Here is an 18,043-nt window from a genome sequence, read left to right on the forward strand (position 1 = left end):
CAGTCTGTGTGTTTTCAGTAGTCTGTGTATGTAATCAGCAGTCTGTGTGTATGTACTGCACCCCCTTTAAACACACACACTCCCCCTCACACACACACACACACACACACTGCAACCCTCACACAGTGCACTACTCACACACTCACACACTGCACCCCTTACAAACACACACACATTACACCACTCACAAACACTCACACTTCACCCTTCACAAATACACACTGTACACCTCACACACACACACACTGCACCCCTCACACACACACACACTGCACCCCTTACAAACACACATTGTACCACGCACACACTGCACCCCTCAAACGCATACATACGCAGTCTGTGTTTTTTCAGCAGTCTGTGTATTCAGCACTATGATTCTGTTTGTATTCAGTAGTCTGTTTCAGTATGTATTCAACACTACCTGTAAAGAGTCATCTAATGTTTAAACTTCCTTTATTGCAAATTCTGTTTAATTTAGAATTTCTTGTTAATAGCCTGCTAGACCCTGCATGAGCCTCCTGTGTGTGATTAAAGTTCAATTTACAGAGAAGGAGTTAAAATGTTAAAGTTACATCTGATTGAATATGACACCAGTTTATTTTCATGCAGGCTGTGTCAGTACCATCCAGAGGAGGTGTGAGACTTTAAAGGCACAATCTACACACAAAAACTGCTTAATTACGCTAAAGTTGTTTTGGTGACTGTAGTGTCACTATAACTAATATAATAATTACATATTAGAATAGGATGTTTTGATAACTGCTGTTGTGGTCCCCACATAAAAACAAACCATTACATTGTATGTAGTAAGACCAGTATTGCTGTGGAGCTCTGTGAACTGTGAGTATTATTGTTATGGAGCTTGGTGATACACTCATCTCACATTAATGTGATTACAGGTGAGGAGATCTGGGATTAATTCATATACACCCCAATTTGGGGGTTAGATTTACCTCCTTTCCAGATTAGTGATGTGTGCACACAGCAGGACTGAAAGCCGAGGAAAGAGGGGGGCTAGCATGACCACTAGGTGGGGGTGTCCATATAAAAACTATATGTGATTTGGCATACCTGCTTGACACACACATGCATACAAACACACCACATATCCCTATGAATTTTATTGCTGGAGAGCTCTGGGATACATTTATAGGCATTAAAGATTACTTGAATTTTATTACTTCAGTGCTCTGTGATATACCCATATGTTATGCATTATTGTAATTTAGTGCTAAGGAGCACTCTGATTTTATTATACAGTATATAATCTGAATGTTATTTGAACAGGCAGATGATGTTTTTAAATGTCTGACTAAATGGATGGTGACGTAATATGGCAATTAATTACTATTATTATTACTATTATTATCACTTATAGGGAATATATATAATATTCTTCAGCACTCTACAATTATAGAATGGCAATTTCAGAAAATAAGTAATTGACACAAAATATGGACAGAGACAAGGGGTGAAGAAGGCTCTGTTTAAATGACCTTACAATGTATGAGGAAGGGTTAAAGAAATGCAAGAGGAAGAAGAGTATGTCAAAGAGGGTATGGATTTATGGATGTCAGGCTTGTGCCAAAAAGCTAGTAAAACTGGTGTTTGGAAGAACCGCGCAGAAGAAGGATAGAGAGTAAGCTGGAAAATGGACATGAACTGATGGGGGCAATTATAATGAGAGAAGAGTCAACCAGGAAAATGGTAAGCTTTCCTAAATAGGTTTTCAGTGATTTCCTAAAGGGCTGGAGGCAAGTCTGATGACACAGGGAAGGACATTCCACAGTAATGGAGCAGCACTCAAAAAATCCTGTAGATGAAAGTTGGCGATGGGGGAGCCAGCAGATGATCGGAGAAGGTCGCTCGCAGACAGGGCCGGTGCAAGGATTTTTGCCGCCCTAGGCAAAAACAATTTTGCCGCCCCCCCCATATGTCCAGCCCACCATGTGACATCACAATGCCCCGCCCATATGCTCTGCCATATGGGCCAACGCCAGTCTTCACAAAGTGTCTTTTATCTGAAAAGACAGTGTGTTTACATTAAAAAGCATACAAGCACAGGCTATAGACACCAGAACCACTACATTATGCTGTAGTGCTTCTGGTGACTATAGTATCCATTTAATGTGAGGTAAATTAGAGATTAGTGCCACTAATAATATATTGGATTGCCTACTTACCACCAGATGAGGACAAGAGGCTGATGATGGGCTCAGTCTGGCTCCACAGGTCTGGTGTAGAAGAGGCTCTCTGGAGACTGTTTTTAACAGTGCTCACAACATATAACGAACAGGAAGCAGCTCCATTTTTTTAGGGCCCCTTACACAGCTCAAGGTCTGGGCCCCCAGGGGGCATACGCCTACAATGCCCACCCATAAATCCACCTACATGGCCCATCCATGAGTTGGGGATTTTTTATGTGTGCAATTTGTGTAAGGGATGTAGTGTGTTTATATGGGATGTAGTGTGTGTTTGCGTGTAAGGAATGCATTGTATGTTTCTGTGTGTGTGTGTGTGTGTGTGTGTGTAAGGGGTGCAAGGTTTGTTTCTGTGTATGTAATTGAATGCAATGCGTGTCTGTAAGGGGTGCATTAATTATGTAAGAGAACGTAAGGGATGTATTGTGTGTGAGTAGGAATGCATTGTAGGTTTTTGTGTGTGTGTGTGTGTGTGTGTGTCACTTAGTGCTCTCCCTTGGCCCCCTGTCCCTCTGCAGTCCCCCCTTGGTGGTCTTCTCACTCCCCTCTCCCCCCCTTAGTGGTCCTCCCTCTCCCAAACCCCTTAGTGGTCCTTCCTCTCTCAAACCCCTTAGTAGACCTTCCCCTACTCCCACCAACCCCTTAGTGGTAATCTCCCCCCCCCCCCCCCTTAGTGGTCCTTACCCTCCTTCCCTCTCCTTAGTAGTCCTCCCTCCTTACCCCCCTTTGGTGGCCCTTCCCCCCCTTAGTGGTCCTCCCTCTCCCAAACACCTAGTGGACCTCCCCTCCTCCTCCTTCAGTGGTCCTTACCTTCCCACCCCCGTTCCCCCTGTGTTCCTTCACCCCCCTCCCCCAGTGGTCCTGACTCACCCCTCCCTTAGTGGTCCTTCCTCCCTCCTCCCCTCCCGTAGTAGTCCTTACCCTCCCTCCCCTCCCCTAGTGGTCCTTCCTCCCCCTCCTCTAGTGGTCCTTACTCTCCCCTCCCCTAGTGGTGCTTACCCCCCCCCCCCTTCAGTGGTTCTTACCCCCCTGGTCCTTACCCACCCCCAGGGGTCATTCTCCACCCCCTCCCTCCCCTAGTGGTCCTTATCCTCCCTCCCCTCCGCTAGTGGTCCTTACCGCCCCCTCATGGTCCTTAACCCCCCACCCCAGTGGTCCTTACCCACCCCAGTGGTCCTTATCCACCCCCTCCCTCCCCTAGTGGTCCTTATCCCCCCCTCTCCCTCCCTCCCCTAGTGGTCCTTATCCTCCCTCCCCTCCCCTAGTGGTCCTTTCCCCCCCTGATGGTCCTTTCCCCCCCTGATGGTCCTTACCCCCCTGGTCCTTAGCCCCCCTGGTCCTTACCCACCCCCAGTGGTCCTTACCTTCCTCCCCTCCCCTAGTGGTCCTTTCCCCCCCTCATGGTCCTTACCCACCCCCAGTGGTCCGTATCCCCCCTCTCCCTCCCCTAGTGGTCCTTATCCTCCCTCCCCTCCCCTAGTGGTCCTTTCCCCCCCTCATGGTCCTTACCCCCCCCCCCCCCAGTGGTCCTTACCCCCCTGGTCCTTACCCATCCCCAGTGGTCCTTTCCCCCCCTCATGGTCCTTATCCCCCCCCCTGGTCCTTGCCCACCCCCAGTGGTCCTTATCCCCCCCCCTCTCCCTCCCTCCCCTAGTGGTCCGTTATTCCCCCCCCTCCCCTAGTGGTCCGTTATTCCCCCCTCCTCCCCTCCCCTAGTGGTCCGTTATTCCCCCCTCCTCCCCTCCCCTAGTGGTCCGTTATTCCCCCCTCCCATAGTGGTCCGTTATCCCCCCCCCCTCCCCTAGTGGTCCGTTATCCCCCCCCCCCCCCCCCCCCTAGTGGTCCGTTATTCCCCCCTCCCAAAGTGGTCCGTTATTCCCCCCTCCTCTAGTGGTCCGTTATTCCCCCCTCCTCTAGTGGTCCGTTATTCCCCACCCACCCCCACCCCCCTCCCATAATGGTCCTTACCCTCCCCTCCTGCCCATTTAGCGTGGCCGGGCGGCGCGGAACCAGGGACAGGAACCTCTGTTTCCTGTACCCGGCCGCCGGCGGACTGACAGGAAGTGCTCACTCAGTGAGCGCTTCCCTTCAGTCCGCCGGCGGCCGGGAACAGGAAACAGAGGTTCCTGTCCCTGGTTCCGCGCCGCCCGGCACGCTACATGGAGAGACCGGCAGGAGGGAGCGCTCTGCGCTTCCCTCCTGCCGGTCACTGAAACCCGGCCGCCCTCCATGCAGCAGTGCTGCGCCGCCTGGGGCTTGTTAAAGTACTCAGGCGGCGCAGCATGAGGAGGCGCACCGGGGACAGGGATCCGGCGCCCCCTGATAAGTTGCGCCCTAGGCGGCTGCCTAGGTCGCCTTACAGGTGGCGCCGGCCCTGCTCGCAGAGTGAAAGATAAGAGGACGGGTGTATTTGTTAGGTATAATTGAGATGTAGTTAGGAGTGGAATTATTGAGGGCTGACCATTTAGATTGTACCATGAAGGGAACAGGAGCCCAATGTTGTAATTGTCAAAGGGGGAGTTGTAGGAGTGACAGTCAGTCAGGAAGCTTAGCCTAATGCAGGGATAGGCAACCTTCGGCTCTCCAGATGTTGTGGACTACATCCCCCATAATGCTCTTACACACATAATGCTGGCAAAGCATCATGGGAGTTGTAGTCCAAAACATCTGGAGAGCCGAAGGTTCCCCACCCCTGGCCTAATGGAAGCTTTAATTACAGACTGAAAATGCTGGTATTTGGAAGGCTGATGAGCAGTGAATTACAATAAGTAAACTGGAACATGATAAGTTGTGCCTTTATTGGACTTTGTATGACTGAATATTCAGAAACAAAGTGAGACTGCAGGGGCATGATCTATACACCAAAACTGCTTCATTAAGCTAAAGATGTTTTGGTACCTATAGTGTCCCTTTAAATATCCCAACTGTAGATTTACACTATGGAAAATGTTGGTGCTATATGACAATAAAATAATAATGAATTGAATGTGGCTGGTGGACAAACTATTTATCACATAAAATTCTGCTAAAAAGAGTTTATGGGATAAGATCAAACACTTTGGTCTAGCATGAAAGGCATCTGATTGACGGAGCTTCTTGTTGGTAAGTCTTCCTGAAATTACTTTGCATATCCAAGGTTTGCAAAAAATAAAAAGGGTCTTAGTGAGTAAATTTAATTTAATTTTTTTATTCTTTTATTTAAATGTATTATTTTGCATTATTTTTCTTGAACGATGATGATGCCCATATAGACAGGATCAGGTAAATACAGCTCAACTTGCCCTGCACTCCTCGGCCACTTCGCTGCTATCAGAGCAGTTACAGATGGAGATTTTTTTGTAAAATATGCAAAGACCCCAGACAGTGACAGTCACTTTAAATGATCTCCTTCAATTTGTCATTTCATTTTGTTAATTAAGAGTTTCTTTTATCCCCTGCTATGTTAATAGCTTGCTAGACCCTGCAAGAGCCTCCTGTATGTGATTAAAGTTCAATTTAGAGAGTGAGATACAATTATTTAAGGTAAATTACATCTTTTTTTTTCATGCAGGCTCTGTCAATCATAGCCAGGGGAGGTGTGGCTAGGGCTGCATAAACAGAAACAAAGTGATTTAACTCCTAAATGACAGTGAATTGAGCAGTGAAATTGCAGGGGAATGATCTATACACTAAAACTGCTTTATTTAGCTAAAGTAATTTAGGTGACTATAGTGTTCCTTTAAATGTGAAATTCACTTGCAATTCTAACTTTAGTGAAAAACTTGGTTAGTGACATACGGCACGGACTGGTTTGACTAGGGGAAAAAAACTGCCTCAACAAAATAAGGAACTGGGTAATTCCAGTTTCTTTACAGTAAAAACCCTCCCCTTCTCCTGTAGTGTCCTGCACACACCTGGGTGATGTCAGAACACAATGGGGCTGAGCTAGGAAGACAGAGCATTCAGAGAGACAGGAAGTCAGAATGGGAGGGGGAGCAACAACAACTTCAGATTGAGCCTTTGGTCACTCTATTCCAAGACAGCAAATAAAATAATCATCTGGGAACAATGAACGTGAAACATTGAATCAGCTTGGGTCTGCACGAACCTCACCTCTCCAAAGCTAGCAGTAACCAGGAACTGACAGGTAAGGGGGGTGCAATCAATGGGAGACTGAGACACAAACTTTCTCACACAGTAAACACACAGATTTAGAGCAGAGCTTCATGTGACTGCATTCAGAGTTAATTACTTCTGTTTTTTAAACTCCCCCCCCCCCCATTTTATTTCTATGACGCCACAATGCGTCACTTTGTAAAATCTGAAGTTTCTTTATCTATGGAATGACACATTGGTTGAGTGTTAACTTTTTGTTTCTATTTGTAAATATTGTGGCAAATACTGTAACGAAAGTAATGAATAGACCTGCATTGATTGTACTTTAGGTGGGTGAGTGTATAATTTATTTTATTTGTACTGTAATTATGATTATTATTGCCATTTATATAGCGCCAACCTATTCCACAGAGCTTTAAAGTATTATAAAGGTGGAAATTTAACAATAAATGAGACAATTACAAAATGTTACAGGGACAATATGTTGATAAGGACCCTGGTCAAAGAAGCTTGCAATCTAGACGATTACTGTGTTGACGATGGAGCAATGCACAATGTGTTCCAGTGCTACGTTTTAAACCATTAACTCTGTATTAATCATTAAAGGTGTGTGTTGAAAATTCCGTTGACAAGCAGTTATTTATAAGATGAGATTCTTTGTTTATCTGAGGTGTTGGAATTGGTTTTGCAGTGATTAGATTTCTTATCTAATACTGTGCCTTTTGTAAGGGTGTATAGACCCCTCTCTGATCCCCTCTGTAGCCTGCAGGCAGTTTGCATGCATAGTAAATTGTCTGCCATTTCATGTTACCCATTACCCCCAGGACTTTGTTGCACAATCTTATGTGTATGTCTCATGTACATTATGTGTGGTTTCAATGAACTGTACATAAGCCTGTGATATATTTTATGGTAAACTGTAGATTAAACTGTAGATTTTACTATTGCATGCAAGATCACCGGAAGGACGTGAACTCCCAATATTTTAATGCAAAACTGTCCCTTGTGAGATTTTTGCAGGCACCGATGCTTAACTAAAATCTGGATTGTGTGTGCGTGTGTTTTTTTTTTTGGTTTTTTTTTCCATTTTTAATTGATATTGTATTTATGGCTGTCATGGCACATCCAGAGCTCATCATGTAAATTAATTTAAAGGAACACTATAGGATCAGCAATATGTATTCCTGACCCTACAGTGTTAAAAACCCCATTTTATGTTCCTGGGCCCCCCTTAAAAATAATGAAGACTATCCTTTATGCCAGTGCTGCGCGGCTCGGCGCCGGTTCTGCCCATGCTCCGCCACATGCTCAAAACTAATATCAGACAATCCACTGCTTTTCCACAGGAAAGCGTTGGGAGGCTAATACACACACGTCCTGCAAAACGCCGAGCTGCGCCAATCAGCATCCCCTCATAGGGATGCATTGCCTCAATTCATCTCTATGGGGAAAGTTCCCCATGTCCATGCAGATCGGGGAGATCCTGAATGTCATTAACTGACCCAGGAAGCCCCTTTAGTGGCCGTCTCTGAAAAGGGAGTTTTTACATTAAAATGCCTGCGGGGACAGGCTATAAACACCAGAACAACTACAGTATACTGTAACTGATCTGGTAACTATAGTGTGCCTTTAACTCCTTAAGGACCACGGACGTACCTAGTAAATATACCAAAATATATTACTTACCCGATCGTCACTCTTCCCCTGCCGGCGATCGGTGTTGCTACCGGTCTGGGGGCGCTGACAGCCCAGACAATCCCCCCTCGGCAAATAAGGCCCCGTGGGGCCATGTGATTGCAATAGGCGTCCATAGTGCTGCCTGCAGGTGGACTGCCTGAACTGACGGGCAGTCTCCCTGCTTCTGTTAAAATTGAAAACATTTTTTACATTTTTAAAAAAAAAAAAAAAAAAAAATTATATGTAATTTTATTCTAACTATATTTTGATATTAATATCATTTATATCAAAATACACTTAGAATTAAATTTGATATAATGTCTCTCTCTCTCTCTCTCCCTCTCTCCCTCTCTCCCAGTAGTTGGATATATTGGATATTTCTAAACTCAGGACAAAATTCTGAAACTATTTAGCATGGGTGTTTCTTGGCGGTTATAGATGCGTAACAGATTTTGGGGGTAACGGTTAAAAAGTGGTGTGGTTTTTTTTTTTCATATTTTATTTTTTATAGTAAATTATATGATATGAGAATAATGGTGTCATTAGAACATTTAATGGTGAGAAAAATGGTATATAATATGGGTGGGTACAGTAAATGAGTAAGCGGGAAAATTACAGCTAAACACAAACACTGCAGAAATGCAAAAACAGCCCTGGTCCTTAACGGTAAGAAAATTGAAAAATGGTCTGGTCACTAAGGGGTTAAAATTACACTCCATTGACCATTTTCACTTGTAACTATTTAGTAAATATGCATTTTTTTTTTCCTACTGCATGTTATCTTTGAGATTGTAATGGGGGGAGGGGGGCGGAGTTGTAAAAGCCCAGTGTCACCGAAATCTCCATAGGAAAGCATTGCCGCGCATGCTCATTAGGTCTCCCACGCCGGCTGACGTCAGTGGTGGAGAAGCATAGGCGAAGCTGAGCCAGCTCAGAGGGACATCGAAGCTGGACTCGGGTAAGTGACAGAATGGGTTATTAACCCCTTTTGCACCACAGGTGGGGGCCTTGACAAAGGGGGAAGTTGTAGTGCCAGGAAAATGAGTTTGTTTTCCTGGCACTATAGTTCCCCTTTAAGAAGCATCTATGCTGGAGCCAGGAGCGCAATAATTTGTGGATTTCCAATGCTTCTCAATGAGCTTATAGTATAGAATGGCCCACCTGCCTTAGCTCTGAAAGAAACTAAACCGGTTAATTTAGCCTGCATTACTGCTTGCTAATAGTTTAGTGATGTGCATATACACTCTATCCTTGGACACCAAACTTTTGGAATTACAGAAGTTTAAGTTGTGTTTGTTTGTTTGTTTTTCTTTTATTTCCATTGCAAATATTGACCTTTTAGAGATCAATATATTGTGCATAGTGTTAGTGTGAGGTTTTTCAGTATTATTTCCCCAGGCAGTACTACCTCCCTCTGGCTTTGTTTTGTGAGGCTGGGAGAACAGATGAATTAAAAGTTTGCACACAGGGCGTAGCTGCACAGGGAGAACTTGTATTTGTGTGATCATGGATTGACTTTTTCAGTGGAAGCTTCTCCTCACCCTGATAAATAGCACTGAACTCCACAAAGCAACACTTACTTTTTCTGTCTCTACAAGTACTTTTGGGTATAATGCTGAGTTGCTAATAATGTTCTAACTCGATTTTCTGTGACACAGCATAAAAATAAAGGTGCTTACAACCCGTCTTGAGGAGTGACTAGGCCTGTTTAGAGAAAGCATCCATTAACCAGGACAAAGCCACAACCCCTCACACATGAAGGGCAGAGTGTTTTGGCAGTTGAACTCTGGGTCTGCAAGGGCCGGTGAAGTCCAACATATTGAAAGGGACAATATAGTCAACAGAACAACTACAGCTTATTGTATTGGTTCTGGTGAGTATAATCATTCCCTTCAGACTTTTTGCAGTAAACACTGTCTTTTCAGAGAAAATGTAGTGTTTACCTTACTTACCTTACGGCTACTAGAGGTGCTTCATGTGGCAGTGTTGCACACTTTGCAGTACTGCCAATCAGTGTCTCCACCCCCTGCACGGAGACACTGAACGTTCCTCATAGAGATGTATTGATTCAATGTATCTCTATGAGGAGATGCTGATTGGCCAGGGCTGCGTTTGGCTTGTGCTGGCTCTGCCCCTGATCTGTCTCCTTGATAGTTTTAGCCAATCCCATGGAGAAGCATTGTTATTGGCTCAGAACACCACTTCTGATTATGTCCACCAAGCAGACAGATCAGGGGCAAAGCCAGCAGCAGCTGCAGACTTGAATACAAGTAAACATTTACTATATTTAGAGAGACAAATGAGGGCCGGGGGGGCTAGATGGTGGTTTTAACACTATATGGTCAGAAACATGGTTGTGTTCCTGACCTTGGTGTTCCTTTAAAGAGAAAATGCTTTTTTTTTTTTTACCTGATGAGACCTGTCCAGGGGCACCGATCACGAGGGCTGCAGTCATTTTTCGAATTACTGCAGTAGAGGGATAATTATATAAGCCCACATTACTCCTTGTTACCCAACAAATACTGCATTTATTGGGCCGCTAAGGGTAATTAAACCTACATAACCACCAGGATACACTGAATTCTGAAAAGCAAGTAAACATAGGGACTAGATGCTCAGTTGGTAGCCATGCCTTTCATTTATCAGAATTGGCAAAAGCAGGTATGACTGTAAAACTCAGAACCAGATAAAGATCACGCAGGGCCCTAGACTAGGTGCCAGATTGGGGCCCCCTACTAGATGCCTGGGTTCTTTTTTTGTGGATGGTGTGTGGAAGAGGAAGTATACTGTATGTTGGGGAAGGCTGAGTTTGTATTGGCATGTTGTCTATATTTGTTAACCCTCTTCCTGCTTATCTTTCCCTGGTGGTTTGTGGAGGAGCTATTTGTGGTCTGCTGATATTGAATGCAGACCACTTTAATAACTCCATCAAAGTCAGGCGCACAGTCAATGACTCTGTTGCACTGTGAGTCCATGTAAATCTCAGCGGGACTTTAAGGAGGCTTTTAAAGTGTCTGCACCTGATATTGGTGCAGACCACGATGCTCCCTCTAGTAAAGGAGATCTTTTTGATCAGCTGGAGCTCTCAGGCTCATACATGGGCCTACTGGACCCTCTCTGAGCCCAGGTCCTATGTAACAGCCTGGCCTCTTAATGGGTAATCAGCTTAGGGTAAAAGCATGTGTCAGGATGCTAGGAGCAGGTATAGCCATGTAACCGAAAGTATGTAAACTGTAGGTTTTGCATGTAGCTACCCCCTTCCCCATTAATGTGTAAGTGATCTCTTACCTTCAAGCAGAAATGTGATTTCAGATCCTCTTTCAGTCATCTCATGATTAGCTATTGAACCATTAGCTAAGGTGTATAGTGCCATAGAGGTTAGTGTGTGTGTGGGGTAAAAAAAACACACTTCCACAGTACCGCCCATGGTGCTCAGGCAAACATGTCATCCCTCTGTATTGTTGTGCACATACAGAGGGCTGTGGGTGTAGATGATATTACAGTGCATGCTCTGGATCAACCGATGTGAAATGTAAAATTAAAAACAAAAAACAACCATAACTAACTTCTTGCTTGCTATTGGGCTGTGGAAAAAAATTCACATGTGACATTAAACTTTAATTTCCATGAAAGCTGTTGAGGTCTCTTGAAGGAAAGTGAAAACATGCTTAACAATATACTTTTTTTTTTCTGCTAACACCACACATACATATCACATGTAATCAGACACCAAACACATACTTCCTAGGTGGGGGAAGATGTGTTTTTTTGGTTTTTTTTTCATGGAAGCCTAGCAGATCCTAGTTATGTCGCTGCTGTATACAATTAACAATCTCTTTCTGAGTACAGCTTTTATTTTGGACACTTTATTTTGGAAAATAAAACAATAAAAGAAGATACATTTATATTTTGCTTAAAGGATCAAGGCTTTGCATGTTCTTAGTGTTCTGGTAGTGTTTCAGCAAACCATGATGCCTACTCAGATAAGCATTTTTTATGGGCACGGCAGGTGTTTCTGATGGGGCAGTCTGCAAGCTTTCTTTTGTAGAAATTATAGAAGTATCTCTGAAGGTAAAAGGAAACCCTGGGGGTTGGGAGGGGGACAATGGGTGAGCTTCTGAAGCAGAACTTATCATTTGAAAACTAAATGTATCAACAGAAAAAAACACCCTGCAAAACAAAATATAATTGAACATACAATATTGCTCTAATCATTTCAGTCCGTTACCGCTTACGGTTTTATTTTTATTTTCCTTTTGGTTCCCCAGTGCAGAACGACAGGACTTGCTTTGTTTATACTAAATCTAAATCCATAGATATGATATGTGTGTTTCTCTAAGATACTTTTTTTTTATAGTGACCTCAATTCCAGACGTAACTACAAGAAGGTAGTTACCATTTATTTGGTGACCACTCAATTTGTTGCAATATTTCTAGCAAGTGAACATGCCTACCATTTTTTACATCACTTAAAGTATTAATATGCAAATTATTCATTATCTATTTATGTTGATTTGTGTTGTACAGCTTTCTGGGAATAAGGACATTAACTAGCAGTATCAATAATGTCCCTTTAAAAAAAAAAAAAACACATTACCAATACTTCAGCTTTACAAACTGCAAGAGTTGTAACATGGGGACAGACACTCCTTGCTTTATTTTATGTTTATCTAAGGTGGTTTCATAATAATGTAACAGAGTACAAACTATAAATAAACTGCTAGGTGGCTTTTTCCTTCTCTCTTTTTAAACCTGTTACGACTTTGCACAGTTAACCACCTCTTGGTTGGAAGAACACTCAGGAGTTCGGAGTTGAACAGGCCTGAAGTTCCAAATGCCTTAGTAGCTATGCAGTTGTTGCATGAGAATAAATTATAAGATATGAGAATCTAAAGAGTGAGACTCACAATTTTCACACACCGAGTAAACAAGTAAATATTTAGCTACGGAGAGTGGAAATTTGACCTTGGCGAGTGTGCCATGAACTCTCTAGGGTCGTAGTTGCCAGTAACTTTTAAGACCTGGCTAGAAGCATAGGACTTGAACGGTTAAGCCCTGCTATAGAGTCTTTAGTTTTCTTGAGGGAAAAAGGGATATCTCTGCTTCAAACACACTGCTATCAGCTATCTTCATTGTCCCCAGATTGTGGAGAAAGATATTGATATGATTTCTCCAGTGGGTGAGGAATCACACTGTGGGGTACAACTGAGACCACAGTTCTACAAATAATTTTGTTGTCTAGATCCTCCACCATAGTTATACTGGTTTAAAAAAAAATTTATTTGCAGTGCTGTGTCTATTTTCCTTCAAAAGCCAATAAGTGGCAAAAAAAAATATTTCTTTTAAATTCTTTCAGTGAAATGGTTAAGAAAAAGTGTTGCTGACAAATATATTAAGTGATGTGGGTGCAATGCCCCGGTCCTCTTAACCCTTTAATGTAAAACGTTGCAGTATTTGAGAAATTAAGTCCACCTATAGTGGCTGCCAGTACGATAGCCGCCGCACTGACCATGTAAACGTAACTTTAGGTCTGCAGTGTATGAGAAGCAATTGATTAGGGCAATGTCAGAGGAAGCCCTGCCTCCTCTGTTATGTAGTTTGAAGGGGTGGAGGAAAAAACAGGGGAGGTGAAACTAATACCACTAGGGACCGGGAAGCTATAGCATTAGGAATACAGATTTGTATTCCTAACACTTTAATGTTCCTTTAAACATTTAAACACGATATTCCTTTATTTAAGCTGGATAATTGTTTGTTTGTCTATTTGTAAAGATATTCCAGACTTGGTTTTATGTTCTGTAGATTAAGGTATATTCGTACAATCATGTTAATTGAAAAATGAAATTAATATTTTTGAATTCTTCTCTAAATATGTCAAATAGGATTGTAACAAAAAAGAGAGCAATACTAGTGATTTTAATTGTTCCAATACCTTCTCAGTGAACTGCAGAGGGGACCACAAAGGGGGCTGCCCATCAACAAACATGGGGAATTATGAACAAGATCACTCTGAATGTAGGGAATATGGGTAGAATTCAGACCTCACACGGCCCCCTCCCCCCCTAAAATCCTTAAATTTAAATTGCTGCCTTAAGCGTGATGACTAATAGGTTGTATCACTATCTGCCAATTCCCATAGTAGTCATGTGTAAATTGGCATTACAAATGTATTGGCCATAGAGCTTCAAATTCCATAAATTAATGCAAACAAAGCCAAATAAGATAAAAAAGAACACAAAACAAACAACTCGGAAGACCAAGAATAAGCAGAGTCCCCCAAAGTCTGGAATGCTTGTAAAATAAGGGAAATGGGGGATTATGAACTAAATATTGCTCTAAGTGACCTAGGATTCACTAAGCCATAAAACAAATCAATGGGTATAGTATCACTAGAACTATAGTAGTAGGATAGTCTGGAGCAATAAGATAAAGTGGAAAACATTACTAAATAGTGTAAGAGAACAAATATAACAGTCCATAGGATATAAGGGCTCTTAGGAGAGACTTTACTTTGCCCTCATATTGTGTGGACTGAAATATTTATTGTATTATTTTATTGTACATTTATCTTATTATTGTATTTTATTAGCATAATGTGTGTACTTATAGGAGTTTCCCCTAACTCAATGTTAGATTAATTGGTGTATTTATTTTTATAGCTCTGCATTTGTATATCATCACAATTTTACACTATTTAGTAATTGAATATACTCTATCTTATTGCTCCTGACTATCGTACTATATTTCTAGTTAGGCTATGCCCAAACAGGGCCGGTGCATGTTTGTTTAGCTACTCAGGCGCAGATAAAACTGCTTCCTGTGACAACGGGGAGAGGTTACTGAAGCTCCTCTTCCCCCGCTTGGTCACGCTACATTCAAAGACTGGCACTGCGCAGCGCTCCCCTTCTGAAGATCAGTTGATTCTTGTGCCCCCCAGGGCCGGTGCACCCTAAGGCAGCCGCCTGTGCTGCCTTATCGTAGCATCGGCCCTGAGTACAAATCCAAATAAGAAGTTGGCTGAACCAAAAGCCAAATTCAAACCATTCATGTGGCATATCCGAACTCTGTCCTTTTTTGTGTAATGACTAATTATTATGACATTATTATTTAATATAACATAGCTTGGTGACTCTTCTCTCAAGTGCAATAGGGATGTGCACAGAAACCTGTTTACATGCAATCCTGTTTAAAGCTGCAGACTTAGCTTGAACTCTTGTTCTACTGTTTTGTAACCTTTGTATGAAGAATGACTCACAGTAGGACAATTTTTTTTTCTTTGCATGCATGATTGTATGTATTCATATTCTAGATTTGTGAGCCATACTTTTTGTGTCCATAATGCCTGTGATAGGAATATGGTGTGATCAAAGGGTTACTCCAACCATTAGGAGTGGGGGGAGATTTTCAGTATAAAATACCCTATTGGGCATAAATAGTTAATTCCCAAAACCTGGCAAGGCATCAACTAGATATTAAGATCAACATTGATATTGAACACTGACTGCAATTTATATACTAAAAATTATAGTGCTTTGTTTAACCCCACTGCTGCCAAGTGTGATAGGGATGGACCAATGGGATTCATGAGGGGGAGACAAGCAGGTGACTCAACAAGGTGGATTATTGACATTATGGAGGTGGCATAGAAGAACTTGGATGGATGCCTTCTCCTGACTTTGGACACTGGCTGTTTATAGAATGAACACTCAGTTCTTTTGGACTCCCAGAGCCCTTTATATGGGCCATAATACTGAACCAAAGGCATATGTCTTGGTAGCAGGAAGCATCTCAGAGGCCTTCAGTATCTCTAAAGACACAACAGGGCTGTCCTTTATCACCACTTCTACTAGTGATGTCTTTGGGACCCTTGGCATGTGTTATATGAAGCAGGACATAAGGGACTCACATAGATCAGCAAAAAATACTGCTATTTGTGAATGACATATTACTGCTCATACTCATAAGTACCTGGGGAAATTACTTTTTGCTGATTTATGCAACCTAACCAGGTTTGAAAGTTAATTCACCAATCACTATCAGAATGGAAGCATCATGAAATTTCCTGGGTTAGTTGCTGTGCAACTATTATCGGAACACTGTAGGGTCCGAAATACTAACGTGACAAACGTGAAACACTATTTAGTTCCCCGGCTCCCCTTTGCCCCCTTAAATAAGTAGAAAGCGCCGCGAGGGTCAGCTGGTGCTGTTTTCCCGACCCCCCCCCAATCCACCTCCATGGCTGAGATCATCAGAATTGATAATATTAGCCAATCAGAAGCTTTCCCATAGGAGGCTATCGCACATGCATGGCAAAAAGCTGCACCAATCAGCATTTCCTCAGTGCAGCACTGACCCAGGAAGAAACTCTAGTAGTAATCTGAGTACAGGTATTCTTAAGCAGATGTTAATTAGCTTTGTTTACAGCACAAACACTGCAGGGACTGACTATACTCATCAAACCCACTAAATTAAGCTGTAGTTTTTTAGATGACTGGGGATGCAACTAGCACAAAGCACACAATTACAAATATCTCAGTATGTGCATTGTTGCAAGCTGAAAGACTGCAGATACTGACTCCTGCCACCATGACCACTTCAAATCACTGAAGTGGTTGTGGTAACCCTAATCCCATTGTGAAATGAATGCAGTACAGATGTACAAATAAAGTGAGTACAGTAACTCCTTCATCCGTGCCAGAATGAGACAAAATATCAACTTCTACATAGTTTAACCTTGTTTTGATATTTTAGATATGATGATGTACTATTGTTGGACTTTAATCCCCACAATTGTTTGATTGTCAGTTAATTCATTATAAAAATTCCTGTTTTCCAACATTTGGTGGGCCAAAGAGACACGACGCTGGCATAGATCCAGAATGATTCAGCTTGTGCAATGTTATTCAGTACATGTAATTATATCTTTATTGGTAATTATTACTTGTATACCTGTGACTGACTGTGATAAAGATGAGAAATATTATAATATGTAAAGAAAATCTATATTTAATGATAAATGAAGCACCTCCAGGTTGGATATGACCCTTGTGTATAGCCTGAATGGGACTCTTTTTAACGCACATAGTTGTTCCATCCAAAATATGCCCTAAGTAATAAAGTACTCATATTTGATTAGGTATATAGCTGCAAACCCCAGTGCGCATATCAGAAAGGGAAGTAGTTTTAGCACTCCAATTAGTTTCACTTAACCCCTTAAGGACCAACTTCTGGAATAAAAGTGAATCATGACATGTGTCCTTAAGGGGTTAAAGGGACACTATATAGTCACCAGAACTACAGCTTATTGCATGTGTTCTGGTGAGTATAATCATTACCTTCAGGCTTATTGCTATAAACATGGTGTGGCGAAACCGACCTCGCCACGTGTCCTTGGATGGGGCTGCTTGCCCGCTTCTTGCCTTTGGACTATGGCCCTGGGAGATTGGGCCCTTTTACAAAACATATTCGGCCCTAACAGAGTGCATGTCACTCATTCTGGCCCTTTAAACACAGTGGGGCCATTCGGTACTTGCCCTGTGTGAGCAGTGATACCCCCAGATAGCTATGCCATGGAGCCTATTCATATAATGAAATACTATGGGAAAGACTTTGGCTCCATGGCAATTAAACTGTATTTGTGTGGTCTGCGTGCCATTCACCTAATAATGTGCATGCAGACCTGAGCTATCTGGGGATATGTAACATGTCTGTGTTTGGTGTAATAAAAGTGACTTTATATATTTTAAAACATAATCCTGTATTTAGGTCCCCACATGTGTAATGGAGTTTTGTCTTTGACCTGGGAGATAATTGGATTACTTCTCCAATTATCTCCAGGGCAGAAGGGAGGAAGCCAGGATGCATTGTGGGGATGTTTTTTTTACTCTTTGAGCCAGATTAAAATACTGCCAGCCAGGGGGAACAAAATATACTTTTACTAACTTTTGAACCCCTGGTCTGATTCATGCCATTTTTTGTTGTTCCCCTGAATGGATTGATTGTGGATATGTATTTTTATGTGAATGTGATGTATGGTTTTAAAGTTACAGAGTATGTGTGGAAACTGTATT

At 42.5% G+C, this 18,043-nt stretch overlaps 1 protein-coding gene across 1 annotated transcript in view; it reads left to right on the plus strand.

Annotated features, from left to right (window-relative positions):
• The first annotated feature begins 6,111 nt into the window (after positions 1–6,111).
• ARHGEF16 (Rho guanine nucleotide exchange factor 16) overlaps positions 6,112–18,043 on the plus strand; it is a 97,587-nt gene continuing 85,655 nt past the window's right edge. Inside the window, exon 1 of the mRNA XM_063435799.1 lies at positions 6,112–6,327. The gene's annotated coding sequence lies outside the window, so the exon portion shown is untranslated. The remainder of the gene's footprint in view (positions 6,328–18,043) is intronic.

This window comes from Pelobates fuscus, chromosome 11, assembly GCF_036172605.1.
Source record: "Pelobates fuscus isolate aPelFus1 chromosome 11, aPelFus1.pri, whole genome shotgun sequence".
NCBI lineage: Eukaryota > Metazoa > Chordata > Amphibia > Anura > Pelobatidae > Pelobates > Pelobates fuscus.